The 14,931-nt window shown below is 37.6% G+C and overlaps 1 protein-coding gene across 1 annotated transcript in view; it reads right to left on the bottom strand.

The window, feature by feature from the left end:
- Positions 1-12,943, bottom strand: part of ANKRD46 (ankyrin repeat domain 46) — a 155,225-nt gene extending 142,282 nt beyond the window's left edge. The window contains exons 1-2 of the mRNA XM_044057177.1: positions 12,368-12,943; positions 10,027-10,181 (exon numbers count right to left, since the gene is read on the bottom strand). The gene's annotated coding sequence lies outside the window, so the exon portion shown is untranslated. The remainder of the gene's footprint in view (positions 1-10,026; positions 10,182-12,367) is intronic.
- Between the last annotated feature and the right edge of the window lie 1,988 nt (positions 12,944-14,931).

Raw genomic sequence — 14,931 nt, 5'->3', positions numbered from 1 at the left:
CTTCCAAGACAGCTTATTAGGTAGGGTTGCGAAAGACTTTGCAGGCAAATATTAATTTACCATGGATGTAACAATGATGAATAAAAAATAAATTGAGGTATGTGTATCTATTACTGTAACTACAATCTTTGTGAAGTAAAATCTTCCTAGTGAATTTTCTTTTTACTTTTTCAGGTACTGACTTGCACCGTACATAAAAAAATATATATTGCTGTACTCTGACAGACCTAATCCATGTTTCATATACTAATGTAAGACGTATCTAATTTCTTGTGATTAGATTTTTACACGTGTATCATCTGACACAGCTTTATTACTTGTTAGTCGAGCATTTGTGTCAAAGTAAAGATTGGTGATCATAGTTATTACCAAGTCTTTATATTAGATCAGCTCCTTCAGTGGATGTTCTTGTAGGTACTCAGGCGAATGAATTGCAGCATTTTCAAAATACATTACATTTGTTGTAACTAAAATGTTTACCCATGTTGTGTGCCCAATGACTAATGTCTGACGTAAGAATGTTAAATGTCAGATTAATTTTGTACAAGGAACCCAGTCTTACAGTCATCTGTGTACTCTTATCCAACATGTCCCAGATGTAGGAACAGAGGCAGATACAATATTGAACATCAACAGTCCAAGAACAGAGTCCAAACAACCATAAGTTATTGTGTGGATTATCTGGCAACGTGATTTTTATTATAGTCAAAGAACAGAGCCCTGCAGAACTCCAAGATAGATGGAAGGTGAGTCAGAGCTTATGCCATGTACAGTTACGCATTGGGATTGCTTGGCTAACCAAAACACAATCCATTTTACCAGGAATATATTGAATTTAGCCTTGACAGGGCTTTAGTTGATTACATGGTGAGGAAGGTAATTAAAGGCCTTAGATGAAGTCTATGAAAACTGCTCCACATGACAGACTTGGATCCAGAGCCTTGGTAATCTGATCATCAAAACTTAAACTTGGCAGTGTAGATATACTCTTTACAAAACCATGGTGCTTTAAGTCCAAAATGGTGATATCTGTTTAACTCTACACCAATATTTCAGTAATGCATTTTTAAAGCATTTGCCTAAAACAGAAGTGAAGCTAATAGGTTTATAGTTGCCACCATCACTTTTATTATACTTTTTTATATACTGGTGCTATAGAAGATGTTTTTCCATGAGCTGGGAATAGTATCTGTTTGTAATCCCTTAGTGATTTTTAATTGTTAGTAACCATATGGATGGGACTGAATCACTCCCTGTAGAAGTTGGATTTTTTATTTTTACTAAACTCTTTCTGACATTCTCTGAGATATAACATGGTAAGTTGATCCATCAGGAATTATATTAGTTGACAATCTGTCAAAACTAGGCAATTTATCAGTGAACTGTGTTACATATGGTCGGTGGAATTAGGTATGCTATGTTTAAAACATCATGTACTACAAAACCATATGATTTTATAGTTTATTTTCTGAAAGCAGTTGTTGATACTATTAACATGCTTATATAATCATTTTCTATCTACTTAGTATTTTTAGTAACAACAGCAAGTTTGTTTTCAGAACTTATTTTCTCCATTCTAATTTTCCTCTAAAGTGACTTACTGATGTTAGTAAATATTCTCTTAGTTTGTTCTTGTTGGGTATTTCTTGCAAATCTTTTTTTTTTCTTACACAGTTTGCAACTACCCAAATTCCACCAGATAGGTAATGTAGTTTTAAGTTAATTATGCTTATAAATAATTGTGGATTTAAGGCTATTAAAAAGTAAATCATGCAAAGTGCTATATACAAAATTTACTTTGTGATTCAGTAAATGAAAGTGCCAATCTGTTAAGTGTACTGACTTTATTAAAGTCCTATAATTGATTCTTTTAGAACTGCATTTTTATCATTTCTTATTGCAGGAGTTTGTATTGTTAACTGAAACTTCAGTTAAATGTGATCTGAAAATCCAAGGGGTGCCCCAACTACCAAGATATATTGTCAGTAATACTCCAAATCAGCAAAAAATATCAAGTCACTGAGCAATACTAACAACCAAACATGCATGGTGTATACAAAGGACCATTGGTAAACAAAGAATCCATACTGTCTAGAAAGCTGCAAAATTAACAGAATCAAAATTTATTAATGTAGTTAAGCACTTTCTTTTACAGGTTCATATATAATACATTTCTTTTTCAAAGGTGAGAATCCAACCCTGTAATTTCTGTGTGTGTGAAGTAAACACCTTAGCCACTATGCCATCCCCCAATCCCTTAACTAAACAGCGACTAAAGGTAAGAATCAAACCTTGTACCTTGTGTCTGTAAAGTAAACACCTCAAAGTATACAACCGCCTAACAAACATTTTATCACCCCAAATGGGGCTTGAACCCACAATATCTGGCATTGGAGGCCAACACCTTATCCATTAGGCCACTCGGCATACCTCCATTTATTTAAACAGGACTTCTTCAAACTATCACTGCACTGTATAACTTACATTAGTCAGACTGGGAAGTAAACAGCCAGCGTGTGGGTTGTTGATTTGCTACAGAATCCCAGAATAGCCAGAAAGAAGCACAGCAGAAACAGTAGAACCTACATTTCACTACACCGGTTTTAAACTGAAAAAATATTTGCTCATCCATGTTACACATAGATTCATAGTCTGTTACTAGGCTAATGACCTGGGGGGGGGGGGGGGGGGCTTTCTAAGCCTAGACAAATTTTATAAGATACTGCTGTCCATAAGGGACATGGGTGCCAGACCCAGTGTAAATTTCCTATTCCCCATCCATTAGTCTAGGTTTTGCTTAAACTGGGTAATAGACTAACTCAGCTTCACATGGACGGAAAGCCTGTTCTGTAGGAGGGGCAGTCTCTGGGACACATACCTGTCTCTCCAGTTGTTCCGTTTATTTCACAGACAAAATTCAGGTCCCTAGACCTTGTATTTCTGGTACTCTGTGATTTATGAATATGCAGATTTATGAATGCATCCTCCTATTAAGGACAGTATAAGAGAGGAGGATCCCCCTTTTCACCCACCCTGCAGCCAGCACAGGCAATAATGAAAAGGGCTCTGAGCTATATGGTTTTGGGATGGAATTTCTTTAAGTTACGTGGCAAGATGACTAATTAGTTCTGAAGAAGTCCTGTTTAAATGAATGGAGGATGAAAGCACTTAACTACATGACCAGAGAATCATAGTAGATTACAAGGCTATTGACTCGGAGGTCATTTTAAGCCTAGCTGTTTCAACCCAATGTAATACCGTAGAGGTACTAGTCAATACCCAAGATTGCATTTAGTGATGACTGCCCATGTCCAGAGGGTTGTGGGCACTATCCCCAGTAAGAATTTACAGTGCCCCATCCACTCATCCAGGTTCCTCTTGAACAGTGCCATACAGGTGCTCCGTTTCACAAGAATTGGTAGCCTGTTACAAAGATGTCAGTTGCTGGAAGATAAATGTGTTCCCTCCAGCATGTCCTGTTTAAATTGTAGGCCATATTTAAGTCCCTGGAATGGGTGGCCCTAAACCCACTTGATTATTTTGACTCTTAATATTATGGCTTTCTGGGCAGTGTGGATTCCTTGTTCACCAACGGACCTCAACATGCACAGTATATTTTGGTTATCAGTCAGAGCCACATCAAGAATATTAGCCCCTTTGGTACCTTCATTGATAAAGATGGGTCAGTCCTTGATTGTAATACGATAGTAATGATTCTCTTTCAGAAGTAGTTTTTAAAGAAAGACTTGCCCAGGAAACAAGGTAATTGAAGTTGTTCATTAGTATAATGCCTTTCATTAGCAAGTTATGATTTAAACAGGTGAAGTGATCCTAGTATTTAAGTGCATCCATACTGGTACTTCAGTAACAAAGAATAATTCTAAAGGATTTACTTCATAAATAATCACAAACCTGAACAATTAAACATTCTACCTCATCAATTGAATTCATGTGCAAGGATCGAATACTGTGAATCCATAATCTTGCTCCGCTGTGCATTCTCTCTAGAGCATTCATATTTTGTGCAAATTAGAATACTTAGAATATGTAGTGCTGATGTGTTGCAAGATTCCACAACTGCTATTATTGTCTTGTTATACTTGGATCTATAATTGACCAGTTCATCAAACTTGCTGCCTGGATTTTGTGCATTGCAATTAAAAACATTGTTATGTTATATCAGATCTTCTATATGCCAAGTTAGTAGTAGTAGTTGGTGTACTGGATTATTAAGTTTTCAAATATTCCTTAACTTTCTGTGATACAAAAACAGTCCCATATTGACTAAAATTAAGTCCATATTTGGAAAACATGTGATCCTCACTTATCTACACAGTCTTCCCAGTACTGGATACATTGAGATACTCTGTACAAAGCAGACTTAACCAACTACTGAAAATGAGGCATTCTAGCATGGAGATGATATTACTTTAAATTACAATAAGGTGAACAGAAAATTTTTCAAGCATTTCTATTACTTCTAGAATGGCATTCTTCATTGTTAAGTGGTATTGACCTCATGTCATTTGTTCCTGCATTGACTAAGATCAGACTGTAATGCAGTTTTATGTTTTGGTATCATGTACGTTACATCTAATAGTTTTAAACCAACTAGAACACTCACGGTAATATGGCTCTTGTTTAGGCCACTTATGTTTCTAATTGCAGCTTAAGCATAGAATCACTAAGAACTAACACTTCTTTGGGAATATAAGTTAGATGAAGCTAAAGGTGTTACAATGTGTGTACTACTACAGCCTCCCCCCAGTGCAGATCTTTTACATTTTTTGTTTTGTGAAATAAATATCCCATCATCCGATTCCACAACAGTAAAACTAATATTTCTTATTCTTTTCTTAAATTTTGTGTCTACTGCAGCATCATGAGTGGAAAAAATGCACTGTTGCTCAAGATAAGAATCAACTGTGGTTGATGCAGACAGTAAATCTTCAACCATTACACTGTCATGTGATTTAGGGAAACTAACCACTTGGCCACCAGGATGAACTTTGGCCTTTTCTCCAGTGTGGTGCGATCTCAGAGTTGGTATATTTAGTTAGGGTGGTGTGGGCAAAGCCCCCCACTTGGGCAGGTTTAGTTTGTATCTGAGTTGTTTATCGCTGGTGGCCAAGTGGTTAGTTTCCGTATTCAAAAGTGTGGTGTTCCGTAGCTTCGGTGATTAGTGGTTTAGATGAAGTCGTCTCAGCAATTAGAGTTTCTAAGAGACAATAAGCAACCGCTCATAAGCGAACACTTTTTAAAAAAAAATGCAGGCTTCTGATAGGTTATTCTGCCTGCCAATTACAAAACCACTACACCACCAAGAAAATGAAACTAAAACAAAATGGTGAGCACCCAAAACCTTCATAATGGCAAGGGAGAGCTCACACGTTATAAGAAAAAAAAATTACTGAACACAGAAATAGATGCAACAGAGCAAAACTCAGAGATTGTGTTGGTAACCAGGAAAGAGCTTCCACTCATAAGCAGGTGCTTTCAAATAAAATGCAGGCTTCTAATTAGCTACTCTATCAGTCTACAAAACCACTACACTACCAGGAAAATGAAAATAAAACAAAACTGTGAGTTCCCAAATCCTTTATGGAAAGCTCATACATTAAAAGCAAAACTTAATGAGCCCAGAAATTGGAGCAACAGAGCAAAACTGTCACGGATCAAGAGTTGAAATACACAAAATATAAGGGATACTTGGCTGATGCTGAGAAAAACACACAGCAAATGGTTAAAAAAACAATGAAAAGTAGGTATTGAAGGTACCTTGGAAGTGGTTTGGAAGCAGCTGAAGATGGAAGTTGTTTGTCTGAACCATTGTGTTAAACGAGATGATTCCAGTGAAATTCTGAAGGAGTGATATGATGTCATGATACCTTTTCTCTAACGTATAATGGATATACAACACAGATTAATGGAATTAAGTGGTCAAATAGTTTATATCAAACAAAAATCTGGTCACACTGACAGACAAGGCAAGGAGGAGAAATGTGTAGCTAGGCGGGATCCCAGAAAGTGAAGAATGATTTGTCAGCTTACAGCTTGCAAAAAACATTATGGTATGATGAACTGTTTTTTTATAAAAGACTGCCCAAGCACTGAGAAAGCATACAGAGTGCTGCTGTTACTGACTGACAGGACACATGACTTGATACTGATTCTGGTGCAGCTCATCACTTAGTTAGGGGAACAGTGGGCACTGTTGGAGCACAGGTGGCCTGGTAGGAGGATAAATGTTAATGGAACATCTGCTTATGGAGGTAAAGTAGGCACAGTATAGGGATTACCTAACTGTTAAAAACATTTTAAACTCTTGTTATGAGACTTACATGATGCCATTCTCTGTTGGTGCTAAAGGGGTACAATGACCTGTTTACTGATTTAATGTTTGTTAACTGGGTAAGTGACCTGGTCTGAGGATCTTTTTCAGCCACAACCTGTTCCAAGTTGGCAAAATAAAATACACATAGAAAAACAGATTACAATCAAATGTAAGTACACTGAAACACCAGAAGGAAAAAATTTATAACGATTAATTTACAAATACATTAAGTACCACATGTGTCTAAAGAAAAAAAAACATTAAGAAACATAGACATATGCCAGTAGGCTAGTTGTATTTTCAGCCTTACTGTAAGTAACATTGTTCACAATCAGCTCGGTACATTTCTATTTTGTGCTTTTGAGATTACAAACGTATCTAAAAAAGTGCCTTGTGATGGTCTTTGGCATGGGTAGCTATAGCCTCAGAGTTGGCTTTGGTGGATTTTAAGTTCCTGAGTTGTTAGTTTATCCCAGTGACAAGCACTCTAATACTCTGGGAATTATTATTCTTACATTTTGGTCAAATTTTTTTTCATTTTATTATAAATGTTGATATTATGGTTCCAGCATATGGGTTTGTTTCTTCACTTGTTCCTAAGGGGTACAGCTGCATCTATACAACAGTTTACACACTGGTACAATGTGGTGGTGTACATTTCTGCATATTCAGTGGAGTTAATTGGGATTTGAGACTTGCCAATGTATCAATTAAAAGTAGGTAGGTGGTCTTAAAGACTGATTAAATATATGGTTTACTGCAGTGTCTCGGCTGGGGGAGGGCTGTTTTCCTACTACTATTCATTCTGGTATTTTGGAAGTGAGAGATGGCAAAACACCACCTGAAAAAGAGATAGAATTAAATGAGAAACATTTTTTTTTCTATCCTTCTGCTTTATCTGTAGATCAGAATACAAAATAGAAACTTGCTAGACAGGGGCAGAAAGTTTTCTCGAGAGACACAGTGTGTCTTAGAAAAGAGATTAAGTAATACATTTTAATAAATTGTAACATATATTACGATACATTTTCAGTGAATTAATTTAAAGTATGCCTATGCCCATGTGTTCTTTGGTTCTGATCATTAAAGTTGTTACTACAAAACACATTCCAGCTAAAGGTGCAAGTAATAAAATAGTGATCATCTCACAAATAAGAGTTATAGGTTCATTGGTACTTAAAAGGCTTCTGATTTCTGAGCATCATTAGAAACCTAGCCTTGCATTCCCATGGCAGTTTTTAGCCCTTGTATTTTCTGTAAGAGTAACCCAGAGGGAGTTGGAAAATTACTTGTTCCTTTCCATATGCGACATGGGTGCTAAACAAAGGGTGAACATATGGTTTCCCATCCAGTCATCCATATTTTGTTTGAACAGAGTAAGAAAAGTACTTTGCATTATGCAGCTGGTTCCATACCAGCAGTATTTTCTGTAATACATACCTATACCTCTAACATGTCCTGTTTAGGCTACAAAAGACATTGAGATCCCTTGATTGGGCGTTTATGATAACACTGGACTTGCATATCTGTAATAGGTCAGACAGGAAATGTGTGTTGAAACTATATACACAAGGCAGAGGTCACCTCTTCGGAGCCTGTACAACACTGAGAAGATGGATAAAGCTTTGAAATGGTCTATATATTTTTTATTAATTTGATCCTTAGTGTTTGGACAGGTACATACTAAAACGGGCACTAATGTCAACAGAATGATTACATTCCTGAACCTGTACAAAATACCTTTAGATATAAGGTGTGCTTTGAAAAAAGGGCTTTCTTACAATAGTGGATATATGATGATAAAATTGCAGTTCTTTATAGGCTCATAGATACCAGACTACAAGATCAACTTTCAGGAGTGTGTTGTCAATGTGATAATTACAACATACTCCTCCTTGCTGAAGGATATGATCATATATTTATTAGTGTTTAGTTTGGACCATGGTGTTGACACCAACTATTTGTTTTAGAAAGACTCTCCTGGGGGATCTTGGTGTCCTCTGTGGAGTTTATGATGGCACCAAATATACAGTTATCTGCCAACATAGTTAGTCATAGACTGATAACATTTACTCTGACCTTCAAGAAGTAAATGCCAAAGAGGAGTGGCCCAAGGACTGAACCATGCTGTACAATACTAGTAACAGGGTTTTTTGGAAAATATACAGCCTCCCACCCTAACTTTCTGAGTTTTATTTGTGAGCCACTTTGCTGTCCAATGAGCTACATAATGGTTTGCATTTAATTTGGAGATTTTATCTACAATGCCTAAATGTGAGATGCTGTCAAACTATATGGTGTGTGCATAAGGAAAGATAATTGGAGGTTACTATTTTGCCCTCATTAATTGATTGAGAAACCATCTCAGAGAAGACAACCACATTAAATAGGCAGGATCTCACCCTGACAAATCCAAAATGGATTCAAGAGTTAGCCAATTGCCTATATCTGCAATAACTCCATAATGATGGTTTCTGTAGCCTTACAGATGAAACTGGTCAGACTTATGAGTATGGATCTACAGTACCAGGGTGAGTTGATGCCCCAACCCTTGTACAAGGGGATGACTGCTGCTGTCCTCCATTCATCAGACACAAAGTTTAACTGGAGGTTGATACTGAATAGCATCTATAGGGGGTATGGCGATTTCTGTGTCAGGCTGACCAGTAGGCACCCTAGTATGTTATCCAGCCCCATGAAAGTACAGTTTTTGGCCTTGGATAGTGCTTTGAGGATTTGAGTTCTTGGGTGATTTGAGGAGGAGGTATAGATGCAGGTATGTAATATGGAAATATAGGAGGAGAAATATGAGCTAAATCTGTCAGCTAGTAGATTGTATATATCCTTGGCATGCGCAATATCATTTACTATAGCTCTGTTCTGTGTGCAATGTTTCTGGGGTTTCTAACATAAAGAAGGCTTTGTGATTATCCTTAACCTTTGCAGTTATTATTACTTCATATCTGGATTTGATCAGAGTCTGGGGTTCTGTGTGAAGTTTAGCAAATGCATAATTATACCCACTTTTCATCTCAGTCATACAAACCAAAAATGCTGAGGTACTAATGCTAGTAAAACAAGTGCAACCCTACAACATAAATTGTTACCATAGCCATCTGTCTGACTAAATATAACAGAAACATTGCATGGTATTTGTAAAAGTTATAAAACAGATAGTTACTACAAATGTATTACAGCCCGACCCACATGGGACATAGCATCACCTCACTTGAATTGTAGAGCTCACACTCCTATGTATGTACAAACAGCAACATGTGTGTACAAATATGTGAAAATTGTGTATATCAGAATAACACGCGCTGCAAGTTCTTCTTCACATATTTTTTCAAAGAATTTTGAAAATAACTTATGAAACCTATGGATGTGTACTTCGACAATTTCCTTATTAATGGGAAAACAGAAACTGAGCAATTTCAGAATATTATTGGGCACTTTAAAAAAAAGTTGGTCTGTAAATGACAGAAAAACACGAATGATTATATAGAATACATTCTGGCCCTCTATCTCACGTTTGTTACATTTTAACAGACTGATCAGTTTAATTAATTATAAAAAGTTCAAACTTAATCAAAACATAGTGTTAACATATACAGACTGCTAAAAATAAATATGCCATGGCAATGGAACAAGTTAAACAGAATACTTTCTGAAGAGTGCAAATAAATGCTGACCTGTGACAATTTGCTGGTAAATTGTGAGCAGAGGTACTAGAATCACTCCCTTCCAATGTCTCAGTTGAAGGCACAGGTAAAATGATTCAACATGTCATACCTTCACCGTATGAAAGATCACTTGTGAGCTCTTCCTCCTGATGGAACACAGTATTCTCAAAGAGAGAAGAAAACAGTTATTTTAGCTTCTGGAATAAAGACATTATGTTGGTGTCTCTGAAAACTAGAACTCAAGTTAGTTACAGACAGTAAACCTAAAATTAACAATTTCTGATAAACATGAGAGTCTGCCTGCCATGGTAACACTGACAATTAAGAGATGGGCAATGATACAACACATGATTATCAGAGTTTCTAAGAATTGTGGCAATGATTCTCTTCAAAGAGTTCCACTGCCTATAACTTCAATAATGCTAATCAGCGGATTGTAAAACATGTGAATGCTTTTTCTCTAAGCAACACCTTCAGGATGTTCTGTATCCTTTACTCCCTGTTATTTATTTTAATTTATTTTTTTTAAGTATTATTTCCATGCTCTTTTTTATTGCACTACAAAAGAATATTAATACATGACCAAAACACAGTTTCTGTTATGGGAGACAACCCAAAACTCACTCTGTACAAGTGCCCCAGTATAAAAAAAAGTCACACATCCTGTCACAATACAATTTCCTGATATTCTTCAATCTACAGTAAATATCAATATTAAAAAAGGAAATAAAAACTACCAAGATTACACATGTAATTTTCAAAACTAATTTGAGGGTACAAATTACAAGGAGCAGCTAAGGATTTTACATTTTGAGACAGAACACTATCCAAACCCAAAGGTACCAAATGGTGATGATTTGAGGCTAATAATATTGTTTCCAGGAAGAAAGAATGTGTCTAATGAGCACTTCAGTATGTCTCCAATAACATGAAAAAGGCTGTATTTGTAGACAATCATCCATGTCACCCTAACACTCTTAAAATAAGATTAGTTGGTTAGCCCAAACTAGCTGAAGAGATTAAGAACCTGTCAATGGAAGGTGCATCAAATTCACCATTTAATCAAGGAACTTTACAGGTAGCTGTTGGAAAAACTACATAATGATTTTGCTAAATCAATGATGAATGACATTCATGATAGTAGTGAGATGCATACATGAAATGCACTGAAATATTTTGAACCCTTGAAAGAACATCTCAATTTGCCACTACTTGCCAGAAAAAATACTTTTTACGGCACAGTGGTCTCTTAAATATTACCATTGACAATTAAGCCTAATTTGTCTCAGAAGAATATTGATGTTTTCATTAAACACAATGTAATAATCCATTTCATTACTGTACACTAGGCACCCTGCAAAATCGGGTTAGCAGAGAGGTATACACATTCAAGGGAAACAAGAAAAAAATGTCTTAACATCATGCTGGAAACTAAAGAAAAAGATTTTTCCCCCGTCATGGTAATGAGCAGCCCTGACATATACTACAGGATCGGCAGAGTTCTTGAATTGAATAGGATACATCCGGAGGAAACCTTAAGAAAACCAAGCCTTACACTTAAATACTAACTACATTTCTGGTGTAACAAGCATGTACGAAAGAAACAGACCGTTCAACAGAATGTATACACCTCAAGGAAGATCCAAAGTATATTCCTGTATTGATCAAAAATAAAAATGATTCAGTTTTGTATCGAATTAAAGAAAATGACTCCGGGATACCCTACAGGAGACGTTCAAATAACTTAAAGACCTAGTTATGCACTGTAAAGGGACACCTTGCCTCTAGACAAGAGTGACTCCTCACGTTGGAATTTTCAAGGTGCTTCAGTAACAACAACAACAAAACGAGCATTTTTCTTTCTTCATCTGTACTGAATATTTCAATACTGCACTTCCATCTGCAGGCGACCATAACAATAACATCTGATCCTCAGCTCCAGACGGCATCAGTTTAATCAAAAAGAAAAGCAACCAAAACAATGACATCTGATCATCAGCTCCAGACGGCATCAGTTTAATCAAAAAGAAAAGGAGCCAGCAAGCACTTGCATCATCATCTGTCAACTTATTCATGCAATAATGGTGATTTACTAAACAAGCTACAAGTACAAACCTTTATTAGCACAATGCATACTACACAATTGCAATTAAATACACTTCCCCATCCCTTACTAAAAGCACAGCATCAACAACCTTAGTCAAAGGTGCTACTCCTTATATAAAATGGGTTTGGAAAATAAGCATAAACCTCTTGGTTTAGGTTCTTTTGCGTGGAAATGAAAAACAAATAGTTACATTAGCGCACTTGCACATTTTACAAAACACCCATCTGGCAATAACAAACCTACTTCTATATGCGCATCTGCTTCAGCACAACAGGGGTGCGACTTCTAAATCACTCTGGACTGCCGTCACAAAAAAGATCAGCAAAACTTCATGAGAGTGTCCAAAAGCCTAAGGACCGCTTTCCCGTTACCAATCTTGTTTACAACCGCCACCCTGTAAAATGTCAGACAGACTGTAGATCCCAGAGTTTACGACAGCGCTGTTGTGTTGATTCACGGCACTCTACGACCGCCAGTTCCTTGCATACAAGATGAAAAAGAGCAAGTGACCTGTGACCAATGGCTGTTTTTTTACGAGTCTGGCTGCAAATTATGAAACACAGTCACTCTACCAGTAGTTAATCGTGCTAGGCTGCTTAAAATGTGGGGTTGTGTGTGTACATGCTTGAATCGCGAATGCATGTTACATGCATGCATCCAGTTTTCATAAAAAAAGTGGTTAGTTATCTAGCGTGTTTGGGAACCACACTGCAACAATGAGCACAAGAAATCTGGACAAAGCCAAAAAGGGTCCGATTTAAAAAAAAATGCCCTTACAAAATTAGAAAGTTGGTACAGTAGTATATTTTGCGGTAATCTCCAAGTGAAGTACCTCGCAGGATGCGCAGTAGCAAAACCCGCCCAGAACACGCCTCCTGACCAAGCGCACATGAATATGTATTCGTTCCTTGGAGATATGCCTAAAAACTGTTCCTGCTGCCAACATTCCATTGAGGCCTATGTCCGTGGGACAGTCAGACCCTAAACCCTTTGTCTGATTGCTAGGTTTTAGTTTGTTTATTATGTTTTTTACCCAGGTAAAAAAGCTGCGCGGAACCGCCCGCGAGGTACTTCTCTTGGAGATTACCCACTATTCTTGACATTAAACTCTTTACTTGCAGTGGATTGGTTTCCCGTTGCTAATCACCCCCGCACATATATGAACATGTAAACTATACATTTCTTTATAAAAATTAAACTGGCAAAAGTGCAACCATCATAGCGATTTTAAGCCCCTTACTGTAATACTGTGTTGCTGCTTTAACAACAGTCAAAAGTGGGACCAGCTGAATGCAGAAATAATAGGTTTAATCGCATTGTATTTGGTGTTTCAATATTTAAGTCACCTGGGTATAGGGGCTAAATGGCTGTACTGGAAAAACCTAAATGTTGTCAGTCAACAGAATTAAAGCCTTATGAAAGTCGACTAGTACTGCTGGTTTTGGGACAGTATGGGTATAGTGGTCTGTGCTCCTCTGATCATTTGCAAACCCTGCCTATAATGAGAAGTTATGTACCTACCATAACGTTCCATGTTAGTTGTCTTCTCTCGCCTTCTTTCTTGCTTGATGGGTTTGGAGCCGATCCTCGGCTCCGACTCGGCACTTTGCTAAGCTCGAGAGTCACTTTTACCAGCTCGAGGCAGCCCCATATCCCATGATGCAAGGCGGTAAGTACCCAGATCTCGTTTGTTGTCTATAGGCAATAACACCTAGCATAAAAACTTCCCAGAAGGAAGAAAGAAGGCAGAAAAACACCTGAAGGATGGGTAAGGAAGACCAGAACTGTATGGTCTTAAAAAACATACTTCCATGTAGGGAGAAAAAGGTCTGTCCAGGCCAGGGGGAAGGAGGGAGGGTCGCAAGAAAGAAGGCGAGAGAAGACAACTAACATGGAATGTTATGGTAGGTACATAACTTCTCAATGTTAAGTTGTCAATCTCGCCTTCATTCTTGCTTGATGGGACCGCGTCCCTAGCACCTCTATCCTGGGTGGCTCAATGGAACAGACTCTTGAGAACTGTAGAGCCAAAACTGGCTCTATCCCTGGAGGCCAAATCCAATTTGTAATGAGAAACAAAGGTATGAGGAGTGGCCCAAGTGGCTGCTGCACAAATAGTGTCTAATGGAAGTCTAGCCTGAAAGGCTGTGGAAGTGGCTAAGCTTCTGGTTGAATGCGCTTTAGGTTTCGAGCACAGCTGTTTTCCCCTGAGCTGATAGATTTCAGAGATGACAGAAGAAAGCCATCTAGATAAGGTCACTTTGGAAACAGGAAGGCCTTTTTTGTTATCAGCATAAGAAATAAAGAGCTGATCGGATTTCCTGAATTGTTTTGTTCTGTCCAAATAATATCTGAGTTGGCGGTGAACATCAAGATAATGTAATTTTTGTTCCGATCTGTTTGAGTAATTTGGGAAAAATATAGGAAGGTCAATAGACTGGTTCAAATTATTCTTTGAGGCGACCTTAGGCAAAAAGGTCGGATTAGTTCTCAAGGATACCCTGTCTTTGTGGAAGACCAAATAAGGGGACGAACAGAGAGAGCATGAAGTTCAGACACTCTCCTAGCCGAGGTAATAGCAACCAGGAAGAGTGTTTTCCATGAAAGAAATTTCAGGGAACATGAAACAGCTGGCTCGAAGGGAGGAAGAATCAAGGATGTCAGCACTAAATTTAGGTCCCATTGAGGAGGAGGACTCCTGACTGGAGGTTTCAGGAGAAAGATTCCTTTTAAAAAGGCTCTACAAAGCCTGTGGGACATAATGTTGTGATCTGCAAACCCAACATGAAAGTTCGAGATAGCAGCCA

Source organism: Protopterus annectens, chromosome 15.part0 (assembly GCF_019279795.1).
Source record: "Protopterus annectens isolate FY-2018-M chromosome 15.part0, PAN1.0, whole genome shotgun sequence".
Taxonomy (NCBI): domain Eukaryota; kingdom Metazoa; phylum Chordata; order Ceratodontiformes; family Protopteridae; genus Protopterus; species Protopterus annectens.
The sequence above is the reverse complement of the archived record's forward strand: the minus strand, read 5'-3'. Positions and strand labels throughout refer to the sequence as shown.